The following is an 18738-nucleotide window of genomic DNA, read 5'->3' as shown; positions in this document are numbered from 1 at the left end:
ACTCAGATTTCATCTCTCTCTCTCTCTTCATCCTCAAAAGAATATTTACACAGATTCTTCAAGTTCCCCAAACAGCACGCTACCTACAGCCAAACCCTCTGCTCAGTTTTATGTGAGCTAACTGCACTGGAAACCAGATAAACCATTATTCCTGAAAAACACAACTTGTATCTAGACAGAGTAGAAAAAGTCTTGCTGTATATGAGCAAAAAATGATTCTGAGATCATCTTGCCTAGAACTGGTGATATCTAGGCATCAGAAGAAGGCAGAAGGTACATAGTGGGGTTCTGCCCCATTTCCATCACAAAATGGATGGAAACCAGAAGCCAATGAAAGAGAAGGACAGCCATATTGAATACCCTATTAGTAAAGAGTATATTTCCGGTCTGGTCAATTTTAGTGGCAGCAAAGGCTCTGTCATACTTTTAGAATGAAGCAGAGCCAGCATTCCAAAGACACTATTGCAGCACAAGCCTGAGCTTATCAAGCCTTCACTTCTGTTAGGACTGCTCACCAAAAATAAATAGGTGGTCACAGGTAATGATTCATGGAAATAATCCCTGTACTGGCCAGTCTAAGGGAGGGTTTATCACTTCTGTTTGTAGTCAATGCCCTTTTAAGGGAGAGGAGTCAGAGGAGGGTGGGAGAGTAAGATGGAAATAATAGCTTACTTTGATACCTCAAGCAACCAGGCTTCCCTCAGGTTTTTCATTCCATACTATTCCAATTAATCTGAATTATAGTCTTGGACTTCCTAGTTACTATTAGGGAGGCCAAGAATTATTCTGTGGCAAAAGGACCTGAGCTGGTAAACAACTTTTAATCATTTTCAATGCCTCTAATGAGAAAGGCCTTGAAATCCAGCAAGGCAATAATATATATAGCTTTGGGGTTAAATATGCTGATAGCTTCAGAAAAAAAAATACACCAATCTCCAGTGATGTAGCTAATAGCCCCCAGCAGGTCTGAAAAACTTGAATTGATAGCCCCAACACTCTCCTGCCAGCAGCTCCTAAACGCCCAGTTACCACCAATATTCCTTGAATGTTCTCTGATTATGGCATTCTTGGGGGCCTAGGGCATGATTCTATCATTTAATTGATCTGTCAGTATGGATTATCATATTCCTGACAAACTGTGCTTGCAGCCTAAAAGTGAAGTTTATGGTCATTCTGGGGGTTCTTCTGAGACAGGATAGTTCCCTTGACCCCTTCACATGAGGAGTGGCTTTCTTACTCAGCCTGCAGTGCTCAAACACCTTGCAGGAGGGAGAGCATATAGGTAAGCAGGTGCAGGAGCCAGGGAGAGTGCCTTTGGGTGCCAACAGGCGCAAACCCTATACTGACCTGTGGTAACATCTAGGGGTTGCCTGCAAACCCTGGAGCCCCAGAGGGCGTGTGTTACAGTGTACTCCTTTAGCTTTGCCAACTATGGATGGCTTAAGTGTTAAACAGCTCAGTGGAGAGTCATTGTGACAGCCTTTTGCACCCACACCCAGGTCCTTGTCTGGTGTCCAGGAGGAATGAGGTAGTGCAAACAAATTGGAGGATGGTGAATGTGGGGGATTTTATTGAGTGATGGAAGTGGCTCTCAGCAGGAAGGGGATCTGGAAGGGGGATGGAGTGGGAAGACAATCATCCCCTGGACTTTGGCCATTCCTCTAAAGTCAAGCTGCTTTTCTCCAATGTCTGGCTGCTGCTTCTCTTCTCTCCTTTGCTGCTCCACTCTGCTCCTCTGCCAGTGGAGCTTGGGGTTTTTATGGATACAAGGTCAGGGGAGTGGCAGGCCAGGGTGGTTTTGGAAAAGGCAACATTCAGGAAAGAAAACAGGAATGCATGTTCTCATTTAGAGCTGCGGGTCCAGGTTTGAGGGTGGAGCCCTTGCCAGGGACCCCACCCTTTTCTATCTAGTATTTTGCTGCATCCTGTCCATATCACTTCTCAGACAAAAATGCATCTATTTTTTCTAATAATCACATTGATGGGTCTTATCTACATATAAGGGAAACTAGAATGTAACCATTCATAACTCTGGAAATAATATACAGCTTACCTTGTAAATGTTCTAACATCTCACAAACTGGGGGCTTGCTCTCTTTTTTCAAAAAAAGACAATATTATTTTTCAAGAGATCTTTTGACAAGCTCTCTTTAAAAATTTTTTAATATTTTAAATTACAAACTAGAAAGTTTTTTTTGTTGTGGTGGTTGTACAGTATTATGAGTTTTAGTAAATATGTAGAGTTATGTAACACCATAACAATCAGGATACAGAATAGTTCTCTCGAAGCAAAAAAAAAATCCCTCATGATACTCCGTTGAAGTCACACCCCTCTCTCCACCCCAATCTCTGGCAATTACTGACTGTTTTCTCTGACTGTTTTGTCTCTTCCAGATATCACATAAATAGAATCCTACCACATGTAACTTTTTGAGTACAGCTACTTTCAGTTAGCACAATACATTTGAGCTTAATTTATGTTGTGATATACATTACCCTGACAGAGCTGAACAGTTTTCATTGTATGGATGTATCACAGAGTGTTTAGAATTCACCCACTGAATGGAATATGGGTTATTTTCAGTTTTGGAATTATGAAACATAATGTTATAAACATTCATTTATATAATATGAACTCATGTACTAGTTTTTGCACAAACACAAATATTTATTTCTTTATGGTAAATACCTAAAAGTGGGATTAGTGGATTATAATGGTAAATATGTTTTACTTTCAAAACACTGTAAAATATTTTTTGTCACTCTCTCATTTTGCATTCTCATCTGAAATGTAGAAAAGTTCCAGTTGTTCTGAATTTTCAACAACTCTCTATTTTTTCAGTTTTCATTTGATTACTTGGTTGCTTCTTTTTTTTTTTTTTGCATGAAGTAATGTGTCAGTACCACATTATAGTTTCAATTTGCAATTTCTAATGACAAACAATGAAGAGTATCTTTTCATGTGTTTATTAGCCATTTTCCCATTCTCTTTGTTGAAGTGTCTGTAAAAATGATTGCCTGTTATTTTCATTAGGTTCTATACTTTCTTATTATGGAGTTTTGAGAGTTGGTTACATAATATGTCCTTTTTGAGAAAACTGACTTGTGAGTATTCTCTTTTCACACCTATAACTTGTATTTTTATCCCTTTATCAATTTCTTTCACAGAGCAACTATTTTTTATTTTGACAAGGTCCCATTTCTTACTTTTTTATACATTGAGGGGTTTTTTGCATCAGATCTAGTTTTTTTTGCCTAACCAAAGATCATAAAGAGTTTTTTTTCTAAAAGTTTTATACTTTTAGAATTTACATTCAGTCTAGGATCTATTTTGAGTTAATTTTTGCTTGAGATATTAGGGATATATTAAGAATCATTAATTTGTATAAGGACATCTACTTGTTCCAGCATTATTTGTTACAATTTTATCTTTCCTTCATTGATTTTCTTTTACACTTTAGTCAAAAATCAATGAATCATATATGTGTCAGTCAATATCTAAATTTGATATTCTGTTCTCTTGAGCTATGTGTCTAGCTTTTTACCAATAACATACTGATTTAATTAAAGTATCATTAAGTATTGATATCAGATAAGGTGAGTCCTCAAACTTTGTTCTTCTCTTACAAAATCATTTTGGCTATTCCTTTTTTACATTCCATATACGTGTTAGAATCATTTTGTCAATACCTGCAAAAGAAATCCTGCTGAAATTTTTAAAGGGATCGTGTTAAATCTATAAATCAATTTCAGGAGGATTAACACTTGGAGTATATTAAATTTTATAATCCATGAACACATGGTATATTGTATATCTTTCTATTGATTTACCATCTTATTTGATCTTTTCCCTCAGCATTTTGTACTATTCAGCATATAGATCCCATACATATTTTGTGAAGTTTAAAATTGTAGGAAAAGCTATTATAAATAGTACTTTTTAAAAAACTTGTTTCCACATGTTCATTGCTATTATATAGAAGTATGATTGAATTTTGTGTACTGATTATGTACCTTGTGCCCTTGCTAAATTCAATCATTAGTTCTACAAACTTTTCTGTAGGTTCTTTGATCTTTGTTACAAAGAAAATCATGGCTGAAAATAAAGACAGTTTTATTTACTAACTTGCAAATATATTGTTAATTCTTTTTCTTGACTTATTGCACTGGCTAGAACTTTCAGTAGCATGCTGAACAGTAGTGGTGAGAGAAGACATTAAGTATGATGCTAAATGTAATGAAATATGATGTTAGCTTTTTGTAGATGCCCTTTATCAGAATAGGGATATCCCCTTCTCTTCTTAGTTTGTTGAGAGGTTTTATCATATTAAGAGTGTAACTTTTGTTGAAAGCCTTTTCTAAATCTATTAATATGACTGTGCAGTTATTGTTTAGACAATTTATATAGTTTATTATATTAGTTGTCAAATATTAAACAAAGCTTTTTCACAATAAACCCTACCTGATTGTCCTATATTTTCCCTTCATAAATTGCTTGATTCAATTTGATATGTTGCTGAAGACTTTTATATGTGTGTTTACAATAAATATTAGTCTATGGTTTTTTTCTGTATATTTATTTCTCTGGTTTGCTATCAAGGTAATTCTAGTCTCTTAAAGTGAGTTAAGTGTTTTCTTCAATTTCCTAGGAGAAATTTTATAAAACTGATAAAGTTTCTTTATTAAAAATTGGGTAGAAATTGCCAGTGAAACCACCTGGATCTGTAGTATTCTTTGTTAGGAGATTTTGAACTATGAGCTCATTTACATTAAAATGTATAGCACTACTCAGGTTATCTATTTTGTCATGTATGACTTTCAGTAGGTTGTGTGTTTCAAGGACTTGAGCTAGGTTGTTGACTAACACGGGCATAGAGTTGTCATTTACAAGGAAATACTATAAGCAACAATTATTTTAAATGTGTTAAAGTTTGTTTAATGACCCAATATATATCCTATCTTAAATATTCCATATTCACTTTTGAAAAACATGTTTTGCTCTTCTTGGAGAGAATATTCTATAAATGTCAATTTGGTTAAGTTTGTTTTTAGTTTTCACATATTCTTACTGATTTTCTGTCTAGTTTTGTCAATTATTGAGAGAAGCATGTTGAAATCTTCAGTTATGACTGAGGATTTGTGTATTTCTTTTCTCAGGTCAATCAGTTTCTATTTTACATTATTTAAGCTCTGTTGTTAGATGCATGCACATTTAAGACTGTTATGTTTCTTCATTAATTAATCCTTTTATCATTAAATATCATCTCCCTTTATCATTGACTAAAAGAGTTCATACTGTACTATTTATATACAATATTAGAAAATGTGGAGGAGCCAAGATGGCCGAATAGGAACAGCTCCGGTCTACAGCTCCCAGCGTGAGTGACGCAGAAGATGGGTGATTTCTGCATTTCCATCTGAGGTACCAGGTTCATCTCACTAGGGAGTGCCAGACAGTGGGCGCAGGCCAGTGGGTGCGCGCACCGTGCGCGAGCCAAAGCAGGGCGAGGCATTGCCTCACCTGGGAAGCGCAAGGGGTCAGGGAGTTCGCTTTCCGAGTCAAAGAAAGGGGTGACGGACGCACCTGGAAAATCGGGTCACTCCCACCCGAATATTGCGCTTTTCAGACCGGCTTAAAAAACGGCGCACCACGAGACTATATCCCACACCTGACTCGGAGGGTCCTACGCCCACGGAATCTCGCTGACTGCTAGCACAGCAGTCTGAGATCAAACTGCAAGGCGGCAGCGAGGCTGGGGGAGGGGCGCCCGCCATTGCCCAGGCTTGCTTAGGTAAACAAAGCAGCCGGGAAGCTCGAACTGGGTGGAGCCCACCACAGCTCAAGGAGGCTTGCCTGCCTCTGTAGGCTCCACCTCTGAGGGCAGGGCACAGACAAACAAAAAGACAGCAGTAACCTCTGCAGACTTAAATGTCCCTGTCTGACAGCTTTGAAGAGAGCAGTGGTTCTCCCAGCACGCAGCTGGAGATCTGAGAACGGGCAGACTGCCTCCTCAAGTGGGTCCCTGACCCCTGACCCCCGAGCAGCCTAACTGGGAGGCACCCCCCAGCAGGGGCACACTGACACCTCACACGGCAGGGTATTCCAACAGACCTGCAGCTGAGGGTCCTGTCTGTTAGAAGGAAAGCTAACAAACAGAAAGGACATCCACACCGAAAACCCATCTGTACATCACCATCATCAAAGACCAAAAGTAGATAAAACCACAAAGATGGGGAAAAAACAGAACAGAAAAACTGGAAACTCTAAAACGCAGAGCACCTCTCCTCCTCCAAAGGAACGCAGTTCCTCACCAGCAACGGAACAAAGCTGGATGGAGAATGATTTTGACGAGCTGAGAGAAGAAGGCTTCAGACGATCAAATTACTCTGAGCTACGGGAGGACATTCAAACCAAAGGCAAAGAAGTTGAAAACTTTGAAAAAAATTTAGATGAATGTATAACTAGAATAACCAATACAGAGAAGTGCTTAAAGGAGCTGATGGAGCTGAAAACCAAGGCTCCAGAACTACGTGAAGAATGCAGAAGCCTCAGGAGCCGATGCGATCAACTGGAAGAAAGGGTATCAGCAATGGAAGATGAAATGAATGAACTGAAGCGAGAAGGGAAGTCTAGAGAAAAAAGAATAAAAAGAAATGAGCAAAGCCTCCAAGAAATATGGGACTATGTGAAAAGACCAAATCTACGTCTGATTGGTGTACCTGAAAGTGATGCGGAGAATGGAACCAAGTTGGAAAACACTCTGCAGGATATCATCCAGGAGAACTTCCCCAATCTAGCAAGGCAGGCCAACATTCAGATTCAGGAAATACAGAGAACGCCACAAAGATACTCCTCGAGAAGAGCAACTCCAAGACACATAATTGTCAGATTCACCAAAGTTGAAATGAAGGAAAAAATGTTAAGGGCAGCCAGAGAGAAAGGTCGGGTTACCCTCAAAGGGAAGCCCATCAGACTAACAGTGGATTTCTCTGTAGAAACCCTACAAGCCAGAAGAGAGTGGGGGCCAATATTCAACATTCTTAAAGAAAAGAATTTTCAACACAGAATTTCATATCCAGCCAAACTAAGCTTCATAAGTGAAGGAGGAATAAAATACTTTACAGACAAGCAAATGCTGAGAGATTTTGTCACCACCAGGCCTGCCCTAAAAGAGCTCCTGAAGGAAGCGCTAAACATGGAAAGGAACAACCTGTACCAGCCGCTGCAAAATCATGCCAAAATGTAAAGACCATCGAGACTAGGAAGAAACTGCATCAACTAATGAGCAAAATCACCAGCTAACATCATAATGACAGGATCAAATTCACACATAACAATATTGACTTTAAATGTAAATGGACTAAATTCTCCAATTAAAAGACACAGACTGGCAAGTTGGATAAAGAGTCAAGACCCATCAGTGTGCTGTATTCAGGAAACCCATCTCACATGCAGAGACACACATAGGCTCAAAATAAAAGGATGGAGGAAGATCTACCAAGCAAATGGAAAACAAAAAAAGGCAGGGGTTGCAATCCTAGTCTCTCATAAAACAGACTTTAAACCAACAAAGATCAAAAGAGACAAAGAAGGCCATTACATAATGGTAAAGGGATCAATTCAACAAGAGGAGCTAACTATCCTAAATATATATGCACCCAATACAGGAGCACCCAGATTCATAAAGCAAGTCCTGAGTGACCTACAAAGAGACTTAGACTCCCACACATTAATAATGGGAGACTTTAACACCCCACTGTCAACATTAGACAGATCAACGAGACAGAAAGTCAACAAGGATACCCAGGAATTGAACTCAGCTCTGCACCAAGCAGACCTAATAGACATCTACAGAACTCTCCACCCCAAATCAACAGAATATACATTTTTTTCAGCACCACACCACACCTATTCCAAAATTGACCACATAGTTGGAAGTAAAGCTCTCCTCAGCAAATGTAAAAGAACAGAAATTATAACAAACTATCTCTCAGACCACAGTGCAATCCAACTAGAACTCAGGATTAAAAATCTCACTCAAAGCCGCTCAACTACATGGAAACTGAACAACCTGCTCCTGAATGACTACTGGGTACATAACGAAATGAAGGCAGAAATAAAGATGTTCTTTGAAACCAACGAGAACAAAGACACAACATACCAGAATCTCTGGGATGCATTCAAAGCAGTGTGTAGAGGGAAATTTATAGCACTAAATGCCCACAAGAGAAAGCAGGAAAGATCCAAAATTGACACCCTAACATCACAATTAAAAGAACTAGAAAAGCAAGAGCAAACACATTCAAAAGCTAGCAGAAGGCAAGAAATAACTAAAATCAGAGCAGAACTGAAGGAAATAGAGACACAAAAAACCCTTCAAAAAATCAATGAATCCAGGAGCTGGTTTTTTGAAAGGATCAACAAAATTGATAGACAGCTAGCAAGACTAATAAAGAAAAAAAGAGAGAAGAATCAAATAGACACAATAAAAAATGATAAAGGGGATATCACCACCGATCCCACAGAAATACAAACTACCATCAGAGAATACTACAAACACCTCTACGCAAATAAACTAGAAAATCTAGAAGAAATGGATACATTCCTCGACACATACACTCTCCCAAGACTAAACCAGGAAGAAGTTGAATCTCTGAATAGACCAATAACAGGAGCTGAAATTGTGGCAATAATCAATAGTTTACCAACCAAAAAGAGTCCAGGACCAGATGGATTCACAGCCGAATTCTACCAGAGGTACAAGGAGGAACTGGTACCATTGCTTCTGAAACTATTCCAATCAATAGAAAAAGAGGGCATCCTTCCTAACTCATTTTATGAGGCCAGCATCATTCTGATACCAAAGCCGGGCAGAGACACAACCAAAAAAGAGAATTTTAGACCAATATCCTTGATGAACATTGATGCAAAAATCCTCAATAAAATACTGGCAAACCGAATCCAGCAGCACATCAAAAAGCTTATCCACCATGATCAAGTGGGCTTCATCCCTGGGATGCAAGGCTGGTTCAATATACGCAAATCAATAAATGTAATCCAGCATATAAACAGAGCCAAAGACAAAAACCACATGATTATCTCAATAGATGCAGAAAAAGCCTTTGACAAAATTCAACAACACTTCATGCTAAAAACTCTCAATAAATTAGGTATTGATGGGACGTATTTCAAAATAATAAGAGCTATCTATGACAAACCCACAGCCAATCTAATACTGAATGGGCAAAAACTGGAAGCATTCCCTTTGAAAACGGGCACAAGACAAGGATGCCCTCTCTCACCGCTCCTATTCAACATAGTGTTGGAAGTTCTGGACAGGGCAATCAGGCAGGAGAAGGAAATAAAGGGTATTCAATTAGGAAAAGAGGAAGTCAAATTGTCCCTGTTTGCAGATGACATGATTGTTTATCTAGAAAACCCCATTATCTCAGCCCAAAATCTCCTTAAGCTGATAAGCAACTTCAGCAAAGTCTCAGGATACAAAATCAATGTACAAAAATCACAAGCATTCTTATACACCAACAACAGACAAACAGAGAGCCAAATCATGAGTGAACTCCCATTCACAATTGCTTCAAAGAGAATAAAATACCTAGGAATCCAACTTACAAGGGATGTGAAGGACCTCTTCAAGGAGAACTACAAACCTCTGCTCAAGGAAATAAAAGAGGATACAAACAAATGGAAGAACATTCCATGCTCATGGGTAGGAAGAATCAATATCGTGAAAATGGCCATACTGCCCAAGGTCATTTACAGATTCAATGCCATCCCCATCAAGCTACCAATGACTTTCTTCACAGAATTGGAAAAAACTACTTTAAAGTTCATATGGAACCAAAAAAGAGCCTGCATTGCCAAGTCAATCCTAAGCCAAAAGAACAAAGCTGGAGGCATCACACTACCTGACTTCAAACTATACTACAAGGCTACAGTAACAAAAACAGCATGGTACTGGTACCAAAACAGAGATATAGATCAATGGAACAGAACAGAGCCCTCAGAAATAACGCCGCATACCTATAACTATCTGATCTTTGACAAACCTGAGAAAAACAAGCAATGGGGAAAGGATTCCCTATTTAATAAATGGTGCTGGGAAAACTGGCTAGCCATATGTAGAAAGCTGAAACTGGATCCCTTCCTTACACCTTATACAAAAATCAATTCAAGATGGATTAAAGATTTAAACGTTAGACCTAAAACCATAAAAACCCTAGAAGAAAACCTAGGCATTACCATTCAGGACATAGGCGTGGGCAAGGACTTCATGTCCAAAACACCAAAAGCAATGGCAACAAAAGACAAAATTGACAAATGGGATCTAATTAAACTAAAGAGCTTCTGCACAGCAAAAGAAACTACCAGCAGAGTGAACAGGCAACCTACAACATGGGAGAAAATTTTCGCAACCTACTCATCTGACAAAGGGCTAATATCCAGAATCTACAATGAACTCAAACAAATTTACAAGAAAAAAACAAACAACCCCATCAAAAAGTGGGCGAAGGATATGAACAGACACTTCTCAAAAGAAGACATTTATGCAGCCAAAAAACACATGAAAAAATGCTCATCATCACTGGCCATCAGAGAAATGCAAATCAAAACCACTATGAGATATCATCTCACACCAGTTAGAATGGCAATCATTAAAAAGTCAGGAAACAGGTGCTGGAGAGGATGTGGAGAAATAGGAACACTTTTACACTGTTGGTGGGACTGTAAACTAGTTCAACCATTGTGGAAGTCAGTGTGGCGATTCCTCAGGGATCTAGAACTAGAAATACCATTTGACCCAGCCATCCCATTACTGGGTATATACCCAAAGGACTATAAATCATGCTGCTATAAAGACACACGCACACGTATGTTTATTGTGGCATTATTCACAATAGCAAAGACTTGGAACCAACCCAAATGTCCAACAATGATAGACTGGATTAAGAAAATGTGGCACATATACACCATGGAATACTATGCAGCCATAAAAAATGATGAGTTCATGTCCTTTGTAGGGACATGGATGAAATTGGAAACCATCATTCTCAGTAAACTATCGCAAGAACAAAAAACCAAACACTGCATATTCTCACTCATAGGTGGGAACTGAACAATGAGATCACATGGACACAGGAAGGTGAATATCACACTCTGGGGACTGTTGTGGGGTGGGGGGAGGGGGGAGGGATAGCATTGGGAGATATACCTAATGCTAGATGACGAGTTAGTGGGTGCAGCGCACCAGCATGGCACATGTATACATATGTAACTAACCTGCACAATGTGCACATGTACCCTAAAACTTAAAGTATAATAAAAAAAAAAAAAAAAAGAAAATGTAAGCTAATCAATAATGACAGAAAATACATCAGTGATTGCTCAGAGATGGGAAGTTAAGAAGGAGCTTTAGGGAGGCGTTATTTAAAAACATGAGGAAACTTTTGGGAACTATAAATATACTCACTGTCCTGAATGTGGTCATGACGTCATGGGTGTATACATATGTTAAATCTAATTAAATATTCAACTCAAACATAACCAATTTATTGTATGTCGATTACACCTCAATAAGTCAGTTTTAAAAGCACTATAATTATTTTAATCAACAGAACAAAAATCATCAGGAGTCAAGCAAAATGTAACTCAGACCACAGGTGTTGTCCAAGCTTTGTTCAAGAGAGAAGTAAAGGAGTGAGAGATGTGCAGTGATGTAGATGAATGGTGAAGGAGAGACGCAGGGACATGAGCATGCTCTGGGGTGATGCCTGTTATATGGTCCTTGAAGTGGCTATCCTGACAAGATTGAAAGGAAGTATGAACAATGGGAAGAAAAACTTCAGGAGAAAAGTGCAGTTTTGGAGAAACAGCCACAGGGAAAGAAAAAGTGAGGAAAGTGTCATGAATGCTGGATAATGATAACTAACATTGACAAGTTGAGGATTTGGGGCTTATCTGTGGTTTGTGACTCCTTCTATCTATTGGGAATTCTGACATGGAAGAACTGAAGACAGTGAGTAATTAAAAGCTTGAGTTTAGGAATCAGACAGACACAGGTTTCAAAGTTTGCTTGGCAATAATAACAGTGCCCAAATCATTGGGTTAATGTGAGGTCTGAGCGAATGCATGTAAAGACTGGTGCTCAATACAAACTGACTAGTGTATGCATGCACACATACACTAAAACCCATTGTGTCAGACAGCGGTAGTAACACCAGCATCTCATACAAGTTGCCTACTTCCTTGATGTTTAGCTTTAGCTGATGCTAAAAACCTTCATGTGTTTTAGGCACAAAGTCATTCTGAGCTAAGTCTCAGAACTATTTCAAAATGGGATGGGAGTCAACCATGAGACTTCATACTTACCTTCAACTTCAACCTTTAAAAAATTGTGGTAAAATACACATAATATCAAAATTACCATCTCAACAATTTTTAGTATACAGCTCAGTAGTGTTAAGTACATTCACGTTGTTCTCCAACCAATCTCCAGAACTATTTTCATCTTGCAAAACTGAAATTTTATACCCATTAAATAACAATTCCCCATTATGCCTTTTCCCCATCCCTTGGCAACTACCATTCTACTTCTTGTCCCTATGAAGTTGACTACTTTAAGTAACTCATAGAAGTGGAATATAACAGAATTTGTCTTTTTGTGACTGGCTTATTTCACTTAGCATAATGTCCTCAAGGTTTACAGATGTAGTAACATGTGTCAGAATTTCCTTCCCTTTTAAGGCTAGATAATTTTCCATTGTGCACATGAGGGTATTTGTGTGTGTAAATATATATACCACCTTTTTTATACATTTATCTGTCAATGGGCACTTACGTTGCTTTCTCTTTTTGTCTGTTGTGAACAATGCTGCTATGAACATGGCTGTACAGATATCTCTTTGAGACCCTTGCTTTTAGTTCTTTTGGGCATTATACCCAAAAATGGAATTGCTATATAATATAGTGTATTAGTCTGTCCTCGCATTGCTATAAAGAACTACATGAGACTGGATAATTTATAAGGAAAAACAGTTTAATTGGCTCACAGTTCTGCAGGCGGTACAGGAAGCATAGCGGCTTCTAGGGAGGCCTCAGAATACTTTGAATTACGGCATAGAACAGAGGGGAATCAGGCATGTCTTACATGGCCAGAGCAGGAGAGAAAGAAAGAGTGGGAAGGTGCCACACACTGAACAACCAGATCTCATGAGAACTCTATTACGAGAACAGCACCCAAGGGGGAAATCCACCTCCATGATCCAATCACCTCCTATCAGGCCCCTCCGCCAACACTGGGGATTACCATTTGACATGAGGTTTGGGCAGGAACACAAATCAAAACCATATGGTAACTCTATTTTTAATATTTTGATAAACTGTTATACTTATTTTTCATAGTGGCTGCCCTGTTTTACATTCCCACCAACAGTGCACAACTGTCACAATTTCAATTTCTCCACATTCTTGCTAACAAATTACTTATTGATTTTTTTATAGTAGCCATCTTAATGGGTGTGCGATGGTATCTCATTGTGATTTTGATTTGTACCAACTCCAGTTCTCGATGTAGGATTTTCTCTAAATAACCAAAGCTCATTTTTAAAGAAGTAAAAATAATAATAGTTCTATCTCTCTAGAAATAGGCTAGTCTTTAACATGCCTATTTAACACAAGTATTTAACACAAGTTTCAGTGATATGTAAGTTGCTAAAGAGATAGCTGTTTAGTCTAAATCTTTCTAATTTCTCCTCAATTTCTCTCCCTCATCTCCCTTTTCTTGCTTATTATTTTTTGACTTTGAAAAAATCAGAAAATAAATTTTCAACAGTAAAGTAATTTGGGGAGCAAGGATGCTTGATCTGGACTCATTGACTCCAGAGCCCTTTTGTCTAGCCTCTTCTGATTAAATCCTAAAGATTTCCGCATCAGGAGTAACTGAGAACACAGGACAGGCCACCAAGAGAACCATGTTGGTTGTAACCTTATAAGACTCTCACATCATGTGGTCCTTCACATACCAATGAGACCACAGGAATATTGGCTTCTATAAGAAGAAAACTTGCTTCCAGTCCCCACTGTGCTATGTATTCTTTTACAAATCTTTAAACTTATGAACATGTTTCCTGATCTCCTAATTAAGAGAGTTAAACTACATGTTTTCTTAGTTTTTGAAAATTCAAGAATTCCATGTCACTTGGTAATTTGTATCTCAGTAAGAGATTATCATGATGAAGTTGCCCAAAATTGGGCCTATTCTAAATGAGATTATGCACATCATTAAAAATGACACCTTGTGTTATATGCCACATCATTTTAGATGATAATATGATAATACCACAAAAATATAATACTTCGAGATGCTAATAGCAATTTTTTTAATGTTGAACAGCCCCCCATACCCTCCTCATACATACAATGCCTTATCTGTTCAAAGTATTTATTCTAAGTATGAATATAGTGGCAATACTACTGTCATCTTGGATTATTCTCCATCACACTGCATGGGATCATGGCAGATGACAGACCATATTCTGTCTGATCTAACCTAGCTAAACATGTGTGTCCTTTTACATGATGAGTTAAAATAAAGCAGGGCTTTTTCACAGTTTATAGAGCCTCAGGAAAAATCTGTTCCATACCTAGTCCACTTTGTCCATCTGCCATCTCTTCTTTGTGTTAGGGCAACCTTGTCCATTGCAAGTCCTTGCTAGAAGTGCATTTCCCATGATTAAAATTAGAGAATATTTAAATAATTCCAATTAAATTTCAAAACAAAAAGCCCATTAAATTGCACACTCATTGAATTGCCATTATCTCCAGGTTCTATATTAAACTAAGTGGCAGATAAACGTGAGTAAAACTCTCACCCTGCCTTGACAGAGCTAGTGAACTGACATAAGATATGGATATGTTGTGGACAAGATGGGTTATCTCTTCACCAAATCTGGTTCCTTTTCCTCCTAGGCGTAGAAGAGGATTCCATTTTAACTTCTAATTTTCAGTTACATGTGGCCATAGGACCAAATGTGGTGAGTGGGAGTGGGTGAAAGCCAGGTGTGCCATTTTCAGATCTAGCTCATAAAAATCTCCTGCATTAACATGTAGTTTATTTCTTTTATTCCATCTGCCTACTGAATGCTAAGGCCCAGGGTGATCTTGGAATCTGCATGTTAAAGTTGGCAGAATGACCATGAGAAGCGAAGCTCCCCTCCCCTGGCCATTCCCCTTGCTTCCCATTGCCAACTGAATTTAACATGAGCAAGAAATAAACACTTATAATACTAAGTCATCAAGATTTTAGGGTTTGTCTCTGAGAGCAACTTCCCTTAAATGTTATCAGCTTACATAAAATAATTTTAATATTGACCAATGAAATAGCTGCAATAAAAATTCAAAGTGCTATTTGAAGAACAGGAATTAAATAGCTTAGTACGGTGGCAGTTTAATTTGTAATTTCCTAGTTTTCCTCCTCCTATTGAGTTCAGAATACAATACCCCAAAGTGTGGCACCTTGGCATGCTGAGTACTTTGAATTGAAGAACATAGGAAGGATCACAGCAGCAAGATTATCCTGATCCCCTTCCTCCTCTTCTGTCTCCCATCCCTCTTTCTCCCCTGAACCAAATCATACAAACAATCCTGCTGGAACTACAGGGCAGGTAGTTGGGGTAATCCTAGAGTCATTTGGAGCCTCTAATCTGGATACCACGTTCACCTGGCACAAAAAAAACTGAAGATTATTCACAGCCTGCCTAAGGCAGGTCTACATGTGCAAGGAAGTGGCTATACTTTGGAATTTGTTTTCTTCTAAGTAACAGTGGGCATTTGCAAAGGCAATAATACTGCAGGGAGTTCTAGGATGTCAAAGCAGACCAGAGGTAGCCATTAGACAGTTGAACTGCCTCTCTGTAAATGCAGCTATCTTCCTGAGTCTTTAAGGCGTCGATAAAAAAATTACAATAAATCTGAAGTTCTCATAAATGAAAAGTAAGTTTCCTCAATAACAAGCTAAAAACTTCTGGTGCTAGAATTCAGACTTAGCTCTACCTGACTTTAAAGCCCATATGCTTTCCAATATTCTTCATTTTAAGTATCCCCCCATCCTCCAATTTTGTTGTTGTTGTTTTTGTTTATTCTTATGCTCACATCCTAGGTAAGAACACTGGGGCAAAAAAGAAGAAAAACGGAGATGAGATGAGATGAGAAAAGGCGAGGAGAGAAAAGAGACACTGGTATATTCTGGAATAAACTGTATCTGATCCTAGTTCATGACAGTCATTGTCATTCTTCCCCTACTCAGGTGGAAAGACCAAACAGAAAAATCACCAAACATGTGAAAAGACTCACCACAAAAAAAAAAAAAAAAGATTAGTGTGAACGATGAGATTTTTCTCTGAAAGAGTCATCCTTTGATTTCACTGTTGCAAAGGGAGTCCTCGACTTTGGGAGTAGTCAGTGAGGTAACTTGTTTGTTCACATAAAAGGAAATAGTGGAGGCAGAGGAGAGGGAAGCGGGAAAAAACTGGCGTTCAGGTTACATCATTAACTGACTAGCCTTGGACAAATGATTTAATTTAATTGAGCCTCAGTTTTATCAAATTAAAAAGGGGAATAACACTTGGTATTATTTTTGGTTTTTGCTAACGCAAACAAAAATTGACAGTTGGTGGAAGCATATTACTAATTTACAGAATTAACAAAGGAACATGGGAATCAATACGACAACACTGTGGGCAAGTTAGCAGGAACACTATAGCCTCATCTAGGATTTCCACACAGCGAATAAGTTGAACAATATTCAGTAATCTTAAAGCTCAGGTCAAGATTTATCTACTCAGGATTGACTCTAAGTGGCCTGATTGTTTCACATTTCTACCGTGGCTAGGGTATCTTAACTTACTGTCTAACTGGACACTATCAGATGGGAAAAAGGTAATTTTCTAAAAGAACATCAAGGTGATATTGCCAAAAAATAGTTGAGTGGATGTTTACTAGACCAAAATAAGAAGCGTCTAACATTACGTCCTCATAAGTTTGTTATGGGGATTAAATTAGAGACTGTCAGTAGAGCACTTAATAAATGAAGGCTAAAATCAGACAGGGGAAGGATAAGGGTTTTATGGTCTGGTAAATTAGAGGACTTGGCAATCCTGACTTTGTAAAGCAGAAACATGACCCATCCTGTTTTGTTATCAATTAAGAAACTTCTGAGGGACCAGAGTCAATTTAAGAGTCATTTCAGTCATTTTCCTTAAACTAGCCTGAAGAAAATCAAAATAATCTGCTTTAGAACTCTTTATTCTTTATCCTTTTCTTCTAACCTTTATTTAGAAAAAAAAAAAAAAAAACTTTCCCTCTGGCCCTTCTTCTTCCATTGTCTTATTTTAATGTCCCTTGAAATTTTTTTTTTAAATTGGCAGATGACACTTCTAACTATGGCTGTATCCTTGGAAACTACAGAAAATTGGCTATTTTGGGCTAATCTGTTATTGTGAATTTTCATGACAACAGCCAAGGGTATATTTTAACTACTGTTTTTACTCTAATTCAATTGGAAAATAAAAAATGTTTAAAGCCAAACAGCCCTTAGACACTCTAAGGCTGTTTCTGTTTCTTTATATGCCTCAGTGGTGAGTATAATAGGACCCAGGAGACAGTCAATACATATGCAGCTTGCCTTCCTGGGTTTACTGCAAAAGGATGTCTACATTATGTGGTAAGACTAAGGTGGTTTACGGCCAATAATATGTTCAAATTCCATGTAGTTGGTTCATGACCATTGATCTCAGACTTGCCCTGGCCAGTTACCTTTCTTTGGGGGACGTAGATAAGGAAAAGCAAAAGCATTTCTTCTCAAGGCTTAAGTTTGAAGTCAGTACTATCACTTTCTTCCAGGCAGGAGATATGTAGCTCTTGCCAAACACTAGGTGAAACCCACCCTTCTAGATCTAAGACTGCACCATGACCTGGATTTCAGAGCTGAAGACCTCATACGCTCCCAGGGCTCACATTTATGCTACAGTGCAAAGCAGAGGGAGAAATAGCCATAAACTCTTATTAATTTTTCTTCACATTTCCACCTGGCCAGAAGGGAAACTGGATTTGACTACACCAGTCTGAAAAAGACGAAAGAAATACCATTACTTTCTTACTGTGAACATACATAATTATTGCTTCCTAGCCAATACTTCAAGATAAGTTTCAGGCAGGGTCCTTCCATCCATGATGTAAGTTTCAGGAAATGCAGACATCTCCTTCACCACCCCCTAGCACATGATATGTGGACTCATGCTCTAAACCTGGTATGTTGAGTGCTGTAACCTGCGACCCTGCATTTCTAGAGTAGGATGTAAAAGCACAGGTTGGGTTATAGATTAGTCACCTAGACTGCTATATGACTGAAAGCCAAATAAATGGCAAGGTAGCAATTATTCATGATTAGCAGAACTCAGTAGCACATGTAGTCAATGTCCATAATTCCTGTGGTGGTTCTGTCCCTGGTACATATCTCCAAGGGTATGTGCCCCAGCATGGCTTACTAAAGAGAGTGTTCCAATAGGGAGATGGTGATAGTGCTTTGCCACCAGGACTTTCATCTTTAGACTGCTTCACCAGCCTTCTCACTGATCCTGAAAGGAGAAGGAGTAAAGAGCATGACTGGCACAAGCACATGTAGGAACACTGCAGTCCCACTACAGTCAGTCCCTCACCCCAGC

At 38.5% G+C, this 18738-nt stretch overlaps 1 long non-coding RNA gene across 2 annotated transcripts; it reads left to right on the top strand.

Moving 5' to 3' along the window:
* The first annotated feature begins 474 nt into the window (after positions 1–474).
* Positions 475–16260, top strand: LOC134757994 (uncharacterized). 2 transcript variants are annotated; one of them, XR_010132685.1, is made up of 5 exons: positions 503–538; positions 5321–5422; positions 11635–11909; positions 14987–15051; positions 16176–16260. It is a non-coding gene; the product is annotated as an uncharacterized lncRNA (long non-coding RNA). The 2 variants fall into 2 exon arrangements; XR_010132686.1 differs by lacking the exon at positions 5321–5422 and having other exon boundaries at positions 475–538; positions 16176–16259.
* Positions 16261–18738: the final 2478 nt, after the last annotated feature.

The sequence above is a fragment of the Gorilla gorilla genome, chromosome 2, assembly GCF_029281585.2.
Source record: "Gorilla gorilla gorilla isolate KB3781 chromosome 2, NHGRI_mGorGor1-v2.1_pri, whole genome shotgun sequence".
NCBI classification, from domain to species: domain Eukaryota; kingdom Metazoa; phylum Chordata; class Mammalia; order Primates; family Hominidae; genus Gorilla; species Gorilla gorilla.
The sequence above is the reverse complement of the archived record's forward strand: the minus strand, read 5'-3'. Positions and strand labels throughout refer to the sequence as shown.